We start from the raw sequence: 16,453 nt of genomic DNA, 5'->3' as shown, positions 1-16,453 counted from the left end.
CGCAGGGAGGCGGATAGCTGCTCAGCTTGCCGTGGGATGCCACAGAGCCGCTTCCAGCAACCATGGAGGAAGAAGGCACCTCCCAGGAGGAGGAAGCGCAATCGGAGGAGGAGGAGGAGGAGCAACATCATCACCCCCCATGGCATAATTGTGACCGCCCTTGCTTCTGCAATCAAAAGCATGCAATCAACAGCATGCAATGAACTGCAAATTTTATGTCTTTAACTTATTAAATTGGGTTGGTGAATGTAAAAGTTCTGGGACTGCTCTTGCTGTTTGTGCTGTAAAGCATTTAAGCAATTAAAACTCATTCTGCTGGGTTGGTGGTGCTGTTATGGTTGGAGAGACCCATAACAATTTATTGTCATTTAGGCAATCATTCTATCACCCGATGAGCCCTCCCCACCCGGGAAAGGGAATCGGGTAAAACAAGGCAACCCGGGAGCTGAAGTATAAACACATTTAGTAGAGTTAGATTAGGTAATTAACATTAACGGCACATTCTCCTTTTGCTCCTCATCACTTGTACGTAAAAAGAACTGAAAATTAAAGAAGCGGCATTGTGTTCACACCTCCTCCCTAAGCCCACTCCTCACTGCGGGTGCTGCCAAAGCGATGCCAAAAGGTGGGAGTTTGGGGAAAATACCCAGCACAGTATTGAAATACAGGTCCGAAAGCCCCGTATGTGGATTTAAACCACTGCTACCCCACGGAAGGGCTCCACGTGCAGTTTCCTGCTGCAAGTCTTGCTGCTGTTCCGCACCGCTTCCAAAAAGTTCTGATGCAAGAAGAGAATGTGGCGCAGGTTCTCTGGCGCCAGGACAGCGCGCCGATGCTCCAGGGTGCTTTCCCCGGCAGCGAAGGCCTGGTCTGGCAGGAGGGCGGTGGCGGGGATGGCGAGGTACTGCCGGCTCAGCTGCCCCACGGCCGGGAAGCGATGCTCGTTGCTATGCCACCAGCGCAGCGGCTGGTGCTGCTCTTGCAGAGGGGCTCCAGGATGTAGTTTTCCAGTTGCTGGTGGATCTCGGGGTTCTCTCCATGGTGTCCTTCCCCAAAAGGATGTCGTAGCTGCTCTGAGATGGGGCGCTGGCGCATGGGTCCTTGCGAGCAGGCAGCTGGCTGCTGGCATCTGCGCCCTCGGCTTTGGAATCCGAGTTTGTCACCCCAAACTGGGTGGCAGATGGGGACTGTCAGTTGCAAACCCGCAACAGCGTGGTTCTCACTGGCTGGTGCAGCTCGCTTCTCAGGCTGGGGCTGAGAAGCCGCATCTCCTGGAAGCGCTGCCCAAATCAGAGGCCTCTTTGGGTCGGGGGTCCCTTTTTTGGTTTCCTGGTTTGTGCTGGACGGGCCCTTGAGGACACTGCGTGTCCGCTGCGGTGTCCTGGTGCTGTAGTAAAATCCCCAACATGGGTTCAATTACAGCATGTCTGCCTTTACCAAAGACAGCAAACTCTCCTTTGGAGCAGGGAATTTGAACCCTCGCTTTGAATTGGACCTTTGATACCATCTTCATGAGTGGAACTGGAATATTAAGATTTAATTTGAAAAAGGAAAGGGGATTTGGATTAGGGAAATGGAAGGTTCTGGGGAATGATTCTAAAAATTGGTGTTGGCATATTAACGAGACCCAGCAACCTGTATTGGTTAAGCAAACAGGACCATGTGATCGATTCCCTCGGGGAATGCAGTTCCCTTCAGTGTGGAAGACTGCAGAACACGGAGAATGGCATTACGTGCAATCTACTCCTTGGTGTATGGACTGGACAGGGAATCAGTCAAAAGAGAAGATAGGAAAAATTAATTTGCCTCCTGCTTGGATGTCAGAAATCTATGAGAGGCAATAGAAGTCGGATGGTTGAACGAGATCTTGCTTGGCTTTGAGTTTGCCCGGACCGGATGGCTGCAAAGCCTATTGTGAAACCAAATCATTTTTGTGATCGTAGTGATTTTTGTTTGTGTTTTGTTTTGATGTCTTAAGAGTATCGTTATCATGCAATTATCTCAACCTTATGTATTAGTGATACGGGATAGGAAATGAGGCTCACTGAAGTACAGAAAGACTTGGCTAAGTCTCAAAGGGAGGGAATTGTTGTAGTAAAATCGACATAAACCAGGAAAATTAAATGTAAAATGTAATTGAAGCAACAAAGGAAACCTGCTGCTGCTCAAGTCCTCTCTACTGCCCCAACACTAGTTATTTACCTTATCTCAAAATAGAGAAATAGTTAGTAGACACGATTTCTCTATGATTCAGTTAAGGAACTACCCAGCAGACAGTGTAGCACTGTTGATAAGCAGGGTATTCCTATCAAGAGAGCGACGAACTGTAGGCCTGGTCAGCAAACCCAGAAACCCACTTGAAACTGCCGAGATCAGAGGAAAAGCAGGTAAAAGGGAGTTCCGGCAGGGGGAGATGGTGGCAACCCACTCATTGACCACCTCCCCAAACGATACCACCTATTAAAAACATAAGAGTGGAAAAAGAAGACAGAGTCTGCGCACTCATTTATGTGGGAAGCAAAGAAACCTCGACCAATCATTGGAGGGAATAACAGTGAATATGTATGAATTGTTTGAATATGTAATAATCAATGTGTAAAGGTGAAGCTTTTTGGAACTAAGGTGTGAGCGCTCCCGTTTTGGGACAAGCACCCATTTCTGTGCATTAATGGCATAAACAGAGAAATACCTCTGCTCTGTGTGTTACTGGCTTGCCCAGCAGGTAAAGAGCCCAGATTTGGGAGGACAGTGGGGTGTCCGTAAGGGTCTCCCCTCAGCCTTCTCTTCTCCAGGCTAAAGAGTCCCAGCTCTCTCAGCCTTTCCTCATAAGGGAGATGCTCCAAGCCCTTAATCATCTTAGTTGCCCTTCGCTGGACTCGCTCCAGCAGTTCCCTGTCCCTCTTGAACTGGGGAGCCCAAAACTGGACACAGTATTCCAGTTGTGGCCTCACCAGTGCAGAGTAGAGGAGGAGAATGACCTCCCTCCACCTACTGGCCACACTCTTCCCTATGCAGCCCAGGATTCCATTGGCCTTTTTGGCGACAAGGGCACATTGCTGGGTCATGGATAATTTACTGTCTACCAGGACCCCCAGATCCTTCTCCTACGAGCTACTTCCCAGCAGGTCCGCCCCTAACCTGTAGTGGTGCCTAGCATTCTTCCTCCCCAGGTGCAGGACCTTGCACTTGCTTTTGTTGAACCTCATTAGGTTCTTCTCTGCCCAGCTCTCCAGCCTGTCCAGGTCATGCTGGATGGCAGCACGGCCCTCTGGGGTGTCAGCCACCCCACCCAGTTTGGTATCATCAGCAAACTTGCTGAGGATACACTCTGTCCCCTCATCCAGGTCATTAATGAATATATTAAACAAAATTGGACCCAGTATTGACCCCTGGGGGACACCACTGGTTACAGGCCTCCAACTAGACTCTGTGCCGCTGATCACAACCCTCTGAGTTCTGTCCCGCAGCCAACTCTCAATCCACCTCGCTGTCACCTCATCTAGCCCATACTTCCTCAGCTTCCTAATGAGGATGTCATGGGAGACAGTGTCAAAAGCCTTGCTAAAGTCAAGGTAGATGACATTTGCGACTCTCCCCTCATTCAGCCAACCAGTCATAACATCATAGAAAGCTATCAGATTGGTCAAGCATGATTTACCCTTGGTAAATCCATGTTGACCACTTCCAATAACTTGCTGTTCCTCAACGTGTTTGGAGATGACATCCAGAATGAGTTGCTCCATTACCTTCCCAGGGACAGAGGTGAGACTAACTGGTCTGTAGTTCCCTGGGTCCTCCTTCTTGCCTTTTTTGAAGATCGGAGTGATGTCAGCCTTCCTCCAGTCCTCAGGCACCTCTCCTGTTCTCCATGACCGTTCAAAGACGATGGAGAGTGGTCCAGCAATAACATCCGCCAGCTCTCTCAGCACTCGCGGATGCATGCCATCAGGGCCCATGGACTTATGAATGTCCAGCTTGGCCAAGTGGTCTCTGACACGGTCCTTCTCAACTGAGGGAAAATCTTCCTCTCTCCAGACCTTCTCCCTTGCCTTCAGAGTGTGGGATTCATGAGGGACAGCTTTAGCAGTGAAGACCGAAGAAAAGAAGGCATTCAGGAACTCTGCCTTCTCTGTGTCTTCCACCACTAGGGCACCTGTCTCATTCGCCAGTGGGCCTACATTTTCCCTAGTCTTCCTTTTTCTATTGATATACTCAAAGAATCTCTTCTTATTGTCTTTAACTGCAGTGGCCAAGCTGAGTTCTGAAGTTCACTTGTGCTGTTGTCTGAAGTTTACTTGTGCTGTTTTCTTCTCCTGGCACCGCCAGCAGCAGAGCGGTCGGAGGAGAAGGGTGAGTGCCAGGCTGGTGGTGCGGAGGGGCGTGTGAGTGTGATATGCGCGGTGGCCCCGGAGGGCACTGAGAAGGGTCGGTTGGTCTGGCCGTGCGGGAGGATGCTCTGCCCGTGGCGACCGCCCGAGCAAGCGCGATCTTGGGGAAGTGTCTGGTTGAGCGTTTGTTGGCGTGCTGGAGAAGAGCTGGGCAGATGTCCCAAAGGGCAGCATTTGGTGGGACCCCCTTCAGCCCAAAGCTTTGTGGGACCTTATTGAAGCCACCCTGGTGAGGACTCTGCTCCTTCCACCCAAGTACTTTACGTTTCACACCGTGGAGTGGTCATTTCTGACTGCACTCTCAGCAGGACCTGGGGCCGGTTGGTGTAGCTTCAACTGTGGAGCTCGAGAGACCTGGCAAGGATGGAGGAGAAGGAATGAGGCTCCTGGTGAAGGGAGGGAAGTGAGGAGGTGCGGTGTCCACGCTGGCCTTGAGGAGTGGCTGGGCAGGAGAGAACATGTTGGTGTAGGAGCCATGGAGCAGCCCGTGGCCAGAAGCAGAGGGTGGACACGGGGAGCACGGGCTCAATGTGAGAGGGAGCACAACCTTGGCACAGCGGGTTTAACTAGAGGGCTGGGAGTGAGAGCGGCATCCAGCATGGGCAGGGGAGCTGGGTCTGCTCCTCTTCCACCTGAGCAATGGTGGTTTGCAGGTAGCATCTGGTTGCACTTGCTGGAACGCAGAGCAGGAGAGAGTTGTGTCTACTGCCAGGGGAAGTTTCTGATGGATTTGAGACATGGAAGAGTTGACGAGGCTTTGGGTTGGGTTGACTTGGGTTGGGGTGCTGGCACGCACCCCTTGCTGCTTTCCCCCCTGTCCCCACTTCTTCTGATGCAGCCCAGGATATGGGTGGCTTTCTGGGCTGCGATCACGTGTTGCCGGCTCATGTTGAGCTTCTCATCAATCAGCACCCCCAGGTCCTTCTCCCCAGGGCTGTGCTCCATCCATTTGCCGCCCAGCCTGGATTTGTGCTTGGGATTGCCCTGACCCACGTGCAGGACCTTGCACTGGGCCTCATTGAACTTCATGAGGTTGGCATGCGCCCACCTCTCCGTCCTGTCGTTAGTAGAAGGCCAGGCCTGCAGCACCCAGGTTATCACCCCGGCTCGGGTGGGAGGGGATGCTCCTGCATGGGGGGGTTGTCCTGCGCTGGGGGGGTACATCCCACCGAGGGAAGGTCTTGCCGAAGTGGGGGCCGCGCTCATGCTCCCTCTCCCCCATCCCTCCCCAGATCGCCCCGTCAGAAGGTCCCGAGGGCAGTGAGCGGATGGTCACGCTGGGTGGGGGCTGTGGGTGGGGGGGACACTAAGGGACAAGATGAGAGCGTCCCTGTGGTCACCACGGTGCTGCCAGCCTGGCTTGGCCTCCCTCAGCGCTGGGGGAGCTCTTTGCTGGGTACAGTGGTTTTCATGCTGCTGGACGTGGGGACATCGTCCCCTTTGGGGATGGAGAGGCACAGCGGGCGCTGCTTGATGGTTTTCCTTCCGTCCGTCTGCTCCCCAGGCCCAGGGATGAATATTTGGGAAGCTGAAAGAGGCAAACTTCTTTAACGCGAAAGAAGAAGTGAAGCTTGAAGCCCACACCAAGGTGCCTTCCTTCGCCGCCGGCCGTGTGATAGGCAAAGGTGGCAAAATGGTAGGTGGTGGTGCCCCGGGGATGCAGAGTTGGGCATCAGCCATCACCCCTGCCCACCCCAGGGGGACAAATCCCGGGTGCACAGTGGTTTCAGCGACGTCTTGACCCTCAGCCCCCATGTCCTGGTGGTGCTTCTCGTTGGTCGCAAGGAAGGGGGAGACACACAGGGTGCCTGGTGCCGTGGTGACACCGGCAGTGGAGGTTTTTGGCTCTTCCACAACAAAACCCTCTTGTGGTTCGCTCCAGGTGAACGAACTGCAAAACTTAACCAGTGCAGAAGTCATTGTGCCACGAGACCAAATCCCAGACGAGAACGAGGAGGTCATAGTTAAAATCATTGGGCATTTCTTTGCCAGTCAGGTACGGTTTGGCCGTGGCTTTACCCGATCTTCCCCGTCCACCTCCATCCACTGAGGAAAGGCGTGGCGTGGCTGAGCCCAGCACCACCCGAGCGACCTGCCACTCTTCTTTTGGGTGGTCCCTGTGCCCCCAAGAGGCACTGAAGGTGTTTTGGTAGCTCCCCCCGGCTGTGTGAGCGCTGAAATTGAAGATTGGCATGATTGAGCTAAAAAGGGGTGTTTTGGATGTTGTGCAGAGCAGCACCCAGGGTGTGAATGGACTCCTCGGTGCGGGCAAAGCCACCCGCATCCCACCTGGGTGCATCTTCCATAACCTTGTCTCTTGTCCACTTTGGTGGGATGGCTACCCCCCCAAAAATTCAGGCTCTCTTGAGGAGTGAAGTACAAGTTAAAAAAAAACAAACCAAACAACCTGAAATTAATTACAGCTTGTCCAGAGTGACAAGTTGGGAGCAGTGAGATGCTCGGTGGGGGCTCAGGGGTGGGTGGTGGTGGGAGAAGCGGTGCCCTGACCCCCACCTCTTGCTTTTCCCTTCTCCTCCCCAAGACTGCACAGCGCAAGATGAGGGAAATGCTCCAGCAGGTGAAGCAGCAGGAGCAGAAACACACTCCGGGAGCCCCGGCCTCGCAGCACAGCAAGGGAGGCTCCCGCCGTGCCGCCCAGCACTGCCCGATGAGTGTAACCCCAACGCCAGACATTCCCCCCCCCCCCCCCAACCCCCAGCAGGTCAGGGGAGCAAACCAAAGACCCGCCCAGACACACAGCCCCCCATTCCCCGCGGCGCTGCGAGGATGCACAGCCGAGGGGTACGGGGAGGGCTCTCTCCATCCCACAGCCTCCCCCTTCCTCCTCCCTCGCCTCCCGACGCTGTCCCTTTAGTTGGACTAACGTGGGCAGGTTTGGGTACCTCAGCACCTCACGCTTGTGTCTCCCTTTTAGAGATTTTGTGTGCCTTGGAAACCTGAGAGTTGGAGGGTTTTTTTTATTAATTTTCTAATAAAAAAAGAACCGAGTTGGAAAAGCGATGGGGATAGGCAGCACTGTGGTCATTCTCTCCGGGGCGTTGTGGAGGAAGGCTGCCAGTCTTCCTCCCAGTGTACTTTTCCCCGTTGGCTCCAGACTGCTGCTGGGGCTGAGCTCTGAGCCGCCAGAGCGGTTCTCAGCAGACGGTCACTCGGCGCAGACAATGAGGCCCTGAATAGCCCTTCCTGTGCTCTTGATGGCTCCGGACGGCTCTGCTCCTCTGCTGCTTCTAAGGTGGGGCTGCCCCAGTGCCCTCACTCAGGAGCCTTTTGTCTGTGCAGGTCTCACTTGTGACAGGGGGTGGGGGTGTTGCCAAACTAACTGCTGTGTTGCGATGTGTGAGTGGGTGTTCCTGCCCGTGTCAGTGCCAGAGCTCTTCCGTAGGCTCCTTCTGCCAGCGGAGAGCCAGGGGCCGCTCCTTCGGGAGAGAGCTTGTTTAAAAAGAGAAAAAAAAAAGGGGGGGGGGGATGAAAAAAAAAAGTGGGAAAAGAAAAAAGGGGAAAAAAGAGAAAAAAAACGGGGGGGGGGAGGGGAAACAAAAAAGGGGGGAAAAGCAAAAAAAAGGGAAAAAAGGGGGGGGGGGGAAAAAGGGGAAAAAAGTGAAAAAAGAAGAAATAAGGGGAAAAAAGGAAGGGGAAGTGAAAAACAGAAGGAAGAAAGAAGAAAAAAGGAAAAAGAAAAAAAAAAACCCACATATTAAAAAACAAAGGTAGAAAAGAAAAAAAACCGAACAAACCAAGGAAGGAAAGTGGGAACAGCCGCCGGGCAGGAGGAGGGACAGGAGCCGGGGGAGGGGGGAGGGGGGGGGAGGGGGGAGGGGGGGGGAGGGGGGGGGGAGGTGGCGGTGCCAGCGCCGGCCCCGGGGGCTGCGACACCACGTTTTTGTCCTCTACTGCAAAGCGTTCTGTGAAAAACAACCAACCAAATCCCACCCACCGACAACATCAAAACCCAAAGAGAAATCTCTCCAGCTCACAGGAGCCTGAGCTCGCTCTCCATTGCTCTCTTTCCAGTGTCTCGGGGAGGCGTTGGCATCAGGAAGCCTGTGCTAAAGCGGGGTGGGGGCCTCGCCGCAGTTGGTTAGCAGAGCCAAAGTGGTTATTAATGGTTATTAACAGCACAGTAATTAGGCCCGTGTAATGGGGAAGCTCAGATGCCCCCTAACCAACCCCCGGTGCTTCTCTAGCCAGGCGAGCGCTGGGCGTCCCCCCCGCAGGAGAGGAGTGCACCTCCGGGGTGGGTGGAAGGGCATCACCCAACGGGGAGAGGACCAAGATGGGGCTTGGGTGTCCCTTGGGGTGGCCGTGTGGCGGGGTAGGGCTGCTGGGGGCTGCCACGATGAGGGACACCCCCACGCCTTTCTCCATGGCTCCCACAGCTCTGCTCCCTCCTTTCTCCATGGCTCCCCCAGCTCTGCTCCCTCCCTCCCTCCCACCCATCCAGTGCCACCAGAGAGGTGGTGTCCCCCCTCCCGGGGTGGGCAGGGGCTGTGCCACCCCATCTAACACCTCAACGCACCAAAGCACCTCACTGGGGGAGGGACCCTGTGCCTGGTAGCCCTGTGCTCCCCAGCACTGTAAGGATGGGGCTGAGCCCCCACCACGGCCACCCTGTGCAAACCAAAGACCCCCACACAGACCCCCCCACCCCCATTCCCCGCGGCGCTGCGAGGATGCACAGCCGAGGGGTACGGGGAGGACTCTCTCCATCCCACAGCCTCCCCCTTCCTCCTCCCTCGCCTCCCAACGCTGTCCCTTTCGTTGGACTAACAGAGGCAGAGAGAGAGAGAAAGAGAGGTTTTATTATTCTTTTCTTTTTTTTTTAATTTTTTATTTCCTAAAAGCCACCCGGTTTTCATCCCAGGCGTATCCAGAGGAGCTCGCCCAGCGTAGAGGGGGGGAGGTTGGGCTGCGGCGCACAGCGCAGCAGCTCATCAGCTTTTAGAATTAATGTAACAATAAGGAAACTAACGGCGATTTTTAAGTTTTGTAAGGATTTTATTTTATTTATTTATTTATTTCATTTCAGAGGGGGTGGGGGCGGGAGGGGGATGTTTGTTTTTTAGCACAAGCCGGCTTTTCTAGAGGTTAAAGGAAAGGCTGTGCTCGGCCGTAAACACTTTGCGGAAAGATCCCAGTTGCAAGGAGAGAAGGGGGGAAAGAGGGGCAGGGGGGGAAAAACAGATTTCCAAGAGGTTGTCAGCCCAGGGCTGGGGGGGAAAAAAAACCAACACTAGCAAAAATATTAATTTTTTTTTTAGTTTCAAAAGTAACACACACACAACCCCCAACCCCAGATGAAACACACACATCCACACACAAAAACTACCTCAGGTTTTCATACCTCAGCACATTGCGCTTCTGTTCCTTTTAGAGATTTTGTGTGCCTTACAAAACTGATAGCTGGAGCATTATTTTTGTTTATTTTCTTAATAAAAAAAAAGAGTTGGAAAACACGCTCTCTACTGAGTGCGAGGCGGGAGAAGGAAAGCAATCCCACGGGTGCCAGAGCTCTTCCATAGTCTCCTTCTGCTGGCTGAGAGCCAGGGGCCGTTCCTTCGGACAAAGCTTGAGAGATGCTTAAAGAGAGAAAAAGAAAAAAACAAAAGAAAAAAAGGGGGGGGGGGGAAGAGGGGAAAGAAGAACAAAGAGAAAAAGAGATAAAAGGGGGGGAAGAAAAAAGGGGGAAAAAGAAAAAAAGGGAAAAGGAAAAAAGGGGGGGGGGGGGGGGAAAAAAGGAAAAGGAAACAAAACCCCTAAATATAAAAAAAAAAGAAAGGTAGAAAGGAAAAAAAAAACACAACCAAACCAAGCAAGGAAAGGGGTGAAAGCCACCGGGCAAGAGGAGGGACGAGAGCCGGGGGTGAGGTGGCGGTGCCAGCGCCGGCCCGGGGGGCTGTGACAGCACACTGCAGTGTTCTGTGAAAAAAACCAACCAAACCCCACCCAACGACAACATCAAGAAACAAAGAGAAATCTCTCCAGCTCACAAGAGCCTGAGCTCGCTCTCCGTTGCTCTCTTTCCAGTATCTCGGGGGGGGGGGGGGGTCACGGCCGAGCTGAGATTGGGGGGTGGTGGTGGTGGGAGTTTGCCCCATGGCTGTGATGAGGGGAGAAGGGGTGGGTGGGGAGTGGGGGATGTGGTGTGGGGTTTTTTTGGGGTGGTGTGGGTTTTTTTTCCAGGTGTCGCTTTACCCAGTGGCTCGGGGAGTGGGACGAAACGGGAAAAAGGGCTTCACTGAGAGGTTCAAATTAACAATTTCTTTGGACTTCGCTCACAGGTCCAATACATCACTATTGCAAGTTCTGTGTGTGCGATAGCCATTACACTACTGCGGTTTAAAAGAAATTAGCAGGATCCACTATTGCGAGCTACAAATGCCCCCGACAAGTAGCAACACAAACCACAAGGGCGCTAGATATTAATGCCTTAGAAGAGTGCACCAGTCACAAACTCAATCGCATGCCCTATACCGTACGGATGTTTCTTAGTCACTTACCCTCTCTCTCTCAGGTGAGGTCGCTCCATCCCGGGGAAGTTACCCTGTACAGCGTCCTGGATGGGGGGGACGGATCTCCTAGGGGCCAGCTGTATCCTTGGAGGATTCCCCATTTGTCTCCACAGACCCTGCGGTTTATATTTCCTGACTCGGTGAGGGTGCAGGATTATGCCCGAGTGGATTACACTGTCTGGGATATTTCCCTCTGGTGGTGCCATAGCGAAGTCTCTGTTGCCAATTTGTGATGTCCGGTGCTCAATGTCACGGGAAGAGTGGTGGGATGGGATGGGCAGCTCCCTGCCTCTCACCTCTTGTGCTCTGAAACCGGCTTGGCTGGCTGCTCCCACACAGTGTGTTACTGGCTTGCCCAGCAGGTAAAGAACCCAGATTTGAGACGCCACTGGGGTGTCCGTAAGGGGTCCTGGGCTGCTCTTATGGGGTCCTGGGGGGGACTCTTGCAGGGCAGAGGGAGTCTGGGGCAGCCCTTCAAGGATCTGGGGGTCCCCTCTGGTGCCTCTGGGAAGGCTTTTGTGGCTGGAGAGGGCCGAGCTGGTTGCAAGAGGTGCTTCCTCCCTTTCTCCAGCCCACCCAGCTCCCCCGACACCACCCTGCCCCCCAGGTTGGTGGGTGCCAGCAGTGCCAGCCTGTCCCACTGGGTCGGGCACTGAGGGGGGCACAGCCCCAGCCGCGGGATGGGAGGATGAACCACAGCACCAGGGATAGAGACCAACATTTTATTTCTTTAACATTTCCCATGGGGGGCACCCCAGGGTTGCGCGGCTGCACCGCAGCTGGTGCCAGGAGGGACTCCAACGTCCCCCCCACAGCTCACCTGGCTCCGCGCGTGATGCTTTTGATGGGGCTCAGCGCGGTCTCTTCTGTGCTACGGACCAAGCGGCTCCAGGTAGGCGACTGCTGCACCGCACTGTGCCGCAGCGTGGGGAGGGGTGGGGGGCTGCGGCGCGGGGCTGGGAGCTGCTCCCGGGGCTGCCGCCACCTGCGGGGAGCGAGCGGGGGGTGAGGGGGCGGCAGCGGGGGCCTGAATCGGCCCTGTTTCCCCCGGGGACCCCCCACTCGGCTCTGCCCCCCCCCAAAAAGGCCCAGACCGCCCCCCGCGCCCCCCAGCCCGGTCCCGCCACCCCACAAATCCCCCGAACTGGCCCTGGACACCACCGCCGCCGCCGCCGCCGCCGCCCCGCCCGCGCACGGTCCCGCTTGCGCTTCCGGTCCCCTCGGCCCCGGTCCTCCCGTCTCCCCCGGTACTGACCATCGCAGCTCCCGACCGCCGCCGCACACCGGAAACGCTCCCCCTCTCCTCCGCCCACCCGCGCATGCGCCGAAGGGAAACCCGGGCCACGCCCCCCAGCGCTTCTCTCCGCCCCGGGCAGTGCGAGGCCGAAACCAGCCCAGCCCTCCCCCAAATGCGCCGGGACCCCCGAAACCAGCCCAGCCTTCCCCAAAATGAGCCGGACAGCCGTCTGCAGAGCTCCGCCAGCCCCCCCCGACGGACATCACGGGGATGGGGGGAAAGAAAACAACCAGAAAGGTACTGAAAATAACGTGGAGACGGTGCTTAGAGATCCTTCCGAGAGGCAAAACCCGGCCTTTGTTCTCATTTTTGAACACGGGGTTTCGCAGTGCTTCGCGGTCAGTGGTTATCCACGGGCATCAGCTATCCCGGGAAGCGAACGTTCCCATCCCGTGAGGCAAAAATCCACTCGCATGAATAATTTAGACAGAACCAGCCCACAAAAGGACAAGAGGCACCTTTGGTCACCCTTTGCTTGAAGCTTTGTGAAAACTGTATAGTCAGATTGGCCCTGTCCTGCAGTTTCTTTCCCAGAGTTTTGCCCCAAACCCACGCTTCTAGCCCCGCTCCCCAAGCCCTCCCTCAGGGCCCACCACCTTTCCCCAGCCCAGCCTGTCCTTAAAGCTTTTCTTTCCACACACAGCCCTTTCCACTCACCTCCCTCCGGGGCCTCCTCTCTCACAGGCACCTCACAGCCCTGCAAACCTCCCTCTCACGAAAACCCATTCCCCCCTCGCTTCCCCCCTCACGCAACACCTATTCCCCTCACACACTCGCTCCCACACCCCCCACCATCCTCTCTTCCTCCTCTCCCATCTCCCGCCCACCCCATCTCTCGGCCCCCCTTTCCCTCTCCTCTCATCAAAATGGCGCCGCCCTTCCCTTCCCTCCCCCTCTCGCCTTTTCCTGCCTCAGCCCCCGCCCCCCGCTCAGGTGACACCGCACACAGCCGCCATGAGGCGCGGCGGGGAGGGCCGGGGCTGTGAGAGGCGATGGCGGTGAGGGAATTTTCCTCTTTTTTCCTCTTCTTTTCATCTCCTCAGGCTTCGGGCAGCCCCGCGTGGGCGGCTGGAGATCCCCCCCTCCCCTTCCAGGAGTGGCCCCGGCCCTGGGGCGGCCCCCGCCTCCCTCCTCCCCACAGGCTCTCCTCAGGGAGAGCCCCCAACTCTGTCCCCCGGGCGGCTCCACAGCCTCCTGTGTGTCCGGGAAAGGGGTTTCCCTCAGGGAAAGCCCCCAAATCCATCCCCAGGGTGGTCCCACAGCTGCCTGTGTGGCCAGGAACAGCGTTTCCCCTATGGATGGAGCCCTCTCCTTCCCCCAACCCCGCTCCTGGGCAGCCTTTTCCTCCCTCCCACCTTCTCCCCACACCTCTTCCAGGGCTGGGAAAACACTCCTGCCCTTTCTCTTCCTGCGGGTTTTGAGAAGAAGAGCCCCCCATCTCCCCAGCCCACACGTGGGGTCTGGGCAGCTCCACGCCTTGTGTGTGAACTGGGAATTGGGATATTTCAGTTTTCTTCTGCGATCAGGCCTGGTTGTGAAAGGGCCAGTTGTAGTGGTTAGGCTTTGGTGGGTGTGAGAAACGCGCTCACTGTATTGAATTTTAGTCCGGGGCAAATTCGGTGGAGCAAAGAATATTTATTGCAGCGCTGGGAGTTACACAGGGGATTTCTCCTCCTGTGTCTCATTTTTCCCTTTACAACCGCTTGTTTTTATTTCATATTCCTTATAATTATTCATGTTTCTTCTTGGAACATAGTTTGCATAGTCAATGAGTTTTTGGAACGCGACCCACCCCCAAATACATAATCGATGAGTTCTGGGAATGCAACATGCCCCCAAATACATAGTCAATGAGTTCTGGGAATGCAACATGCCCCCTTCCCAGGCGGCATGCTTCCTCTGGGGTCTTCCTGATAGTCCATGGAGGGAGGGCCAAAGTCTTTATCACCATGTCCTTCTTGTGGCTTCTTCACTCCTTACACTTCTGTGGTTGTCTTAGCTAGAGACACCACCCTTTGTTTTGCAATGGTTCGGTGCCTCCAACTGTTGGTTTCGTCTGATACCCTATCTAACACTATCCCCTTTCCCAAGCGCATAGCAAGCACATAACTATCTTTAGCTGAAGCCATAGCGAGCACACATCTATCAAACGCATAGCAAGCATATACCCATCTTTAGCTGAAGCCATAGCGAACACACATCCATTTTAGCTGAAGCAAAATTCTTTTGCTAAATTACTTATTACAGTGGGTGAGTAAGAGCAAATCTTATTGAACTTTTCCTTTTTTCAGATTTTGTGTAGGGGGCTCGTTGTCCTCACGCCCTCGAGTTCTGCTCCAGGTCAAGCGAAGCCCCATGGAACTGGCCCTAAGGGCGGCAGCAGCCATGGACCAGCGCCCATGCGGCATCAAGAAAGTGGTTTATTTCAAGGTGAATCTCCCTGTTTTTCTTGAGAAGCAGGGGGCTGGTTTGTAGCGAGGCTTAAAACCCCGCATTGTGCCTAAACATGGGGCTGATTTCAACCTCAGGGGCTGCGACTATGTCCAGCTCTGACTCACAGCCCTGGCAGCACCGTCAGCGTGCCGGGCTCGGCGTTCTCTTTTATTTTGAAGGGTTTCTTACGGATCGGCAGCAGCTGGGGATATTTAGCAGCTGTGTATTGGTGGTGGAATCCGTGTGGTGAAAAGATCTTTGGGGTAAAGAGGTGACTAGTTGTATTTTTTTTTTGCACCTTGAGAATGTTTCTTGTTGCCTTGTACCTGTAAAAAGACGTTCAAATCGTTAAGGCTGAAGAAGATGGTAACAATCATAACCCCTCTGTTTCACAGGAATTTCACTTCTGTCCTATTTTCATAAAATTACCTCCTAGACAGGAATATGTTTTGTGGATGGTTTGTTTTTTTTTCTTTTATGAGAGTCCTTTCAGCCTGCTCTCCAGGTGGAAATGGGCAATGCAAAGGCATTACAATGATAGATTTGCTAAATATGTTGCCAAGGTCTCTATTACTGGCTTTCCCGGAAGCGGGGAAAAGATGTCCTGTTCAATTCTATTTTGCATTTGAAATTCTCTGTGAAATGGATTAAGCAGAGAGGGCTTCTTTTTGTGGGTCTGCCCTTGGAAGGAGAGCGCCTTTAGGAAAAGGCTTTTCTGGAGGGGACAGAGAACTTAATTGCTGATGGCTATAAAAGCGCGCGCTCTTTGGGTGGCCTGAAAACAAAACACATGAAAATCCATGACTGAAAAATGAGACTTTCTCCTCATGATTGGGGCTGGTGTTTTTACTGATTCGCCAATTAGTAACGGCTCGTTCCTTACGCGTGGTCCTTACTTGTAGTTGGGACCCTTGAATTGTTTCCCAAAGCCTAATCCAGCGGGAAGTGCTGGGGTTGTCAGGTTGCTGCAGATCAAATACCAGGTCAAATCGCTGCAGATCAAATAAAAGAGAGCGGTTTGGAGTTGTCTCATTCCCTCTGTCTTTTCCCAAGAAAGAGGGGTGGAAAAATGGTAAAATTTGTTACGTTGAAGGTCGGTGATAATCCAAAACTGCAGAGCGAGCTGGGTGCCCATGGAAGGGGAACCACACTCTCAAGTGGAAATACTTGGGGTCTTGTTGCCTGTGGGAGGGAAAGGGACGTCAAGAGTCAACCTAAAGGAACTTCTCACCTTCACAGATCGGGCTCTGGAGGTGACGGTTAATTGAGGGGAGTTGTGGAAGCGTGCCTTACTGAGCAACATGCTGCTGCTGGCCCGAGACTAAATGTCTCCACAGTTTGGGGTTGGTTTAAGTGCTTTTTGGTTATTAGCTGGATGTCACTCTTAGAAGCACCTCTTGCCCTGTCTGGAGGGGTTTGCTGCTGCCTCCTGCATTGGGCCAAGGGGACCGGCAGCCCTCAGGGCAGGGTATTTCTCAAGTGCAGAGGTTAAACCCGGTGCGTGCTGCTTAAAAACTGCTCTGGGTGTTAGTGCAGCAGTCACGGTGAGAAATGTGTTGGCTTAGGGGAGCCTGAGATTTGCATTCCTCTTACCTGCGTGGGATTTTGGGGAGCCTGGGTGGTACAATCCCCTTCCTGCTCCCAGATTCCTGTCGCTGGCCCGTCAGCGGGGTGTTAGCAGAGCTGATGCCCACAGCAGCTGAGTGTCGGCATGATCCCGGCATTGCCGGAGCTCTGGAGCCAAGGAATGGGAGCGTGGCCCATTTCCATCACAGCTTGTGAGGGAAATAGTGCGGTTTGATATA

The sequence above is a fragment of the Vanellus vanellus genome, assembly GCF_965231255.1.
Source record: "Vanellus vanellus genome assembly, contig: HAP1_SCAFFOLD_33, whole genome shotgun sequence".
Classification (NCBI taxonomy): Eukaryota; Metazoa; Chordata; class Aves; order Charadriiformes; family Charadriidae; genus Vanellus; species Vanellus vanellus.
The sequence above is the reverse complement of the archived record's forward strand: the minus strand, read 5'-3'. Positions refer to the sequence as shown.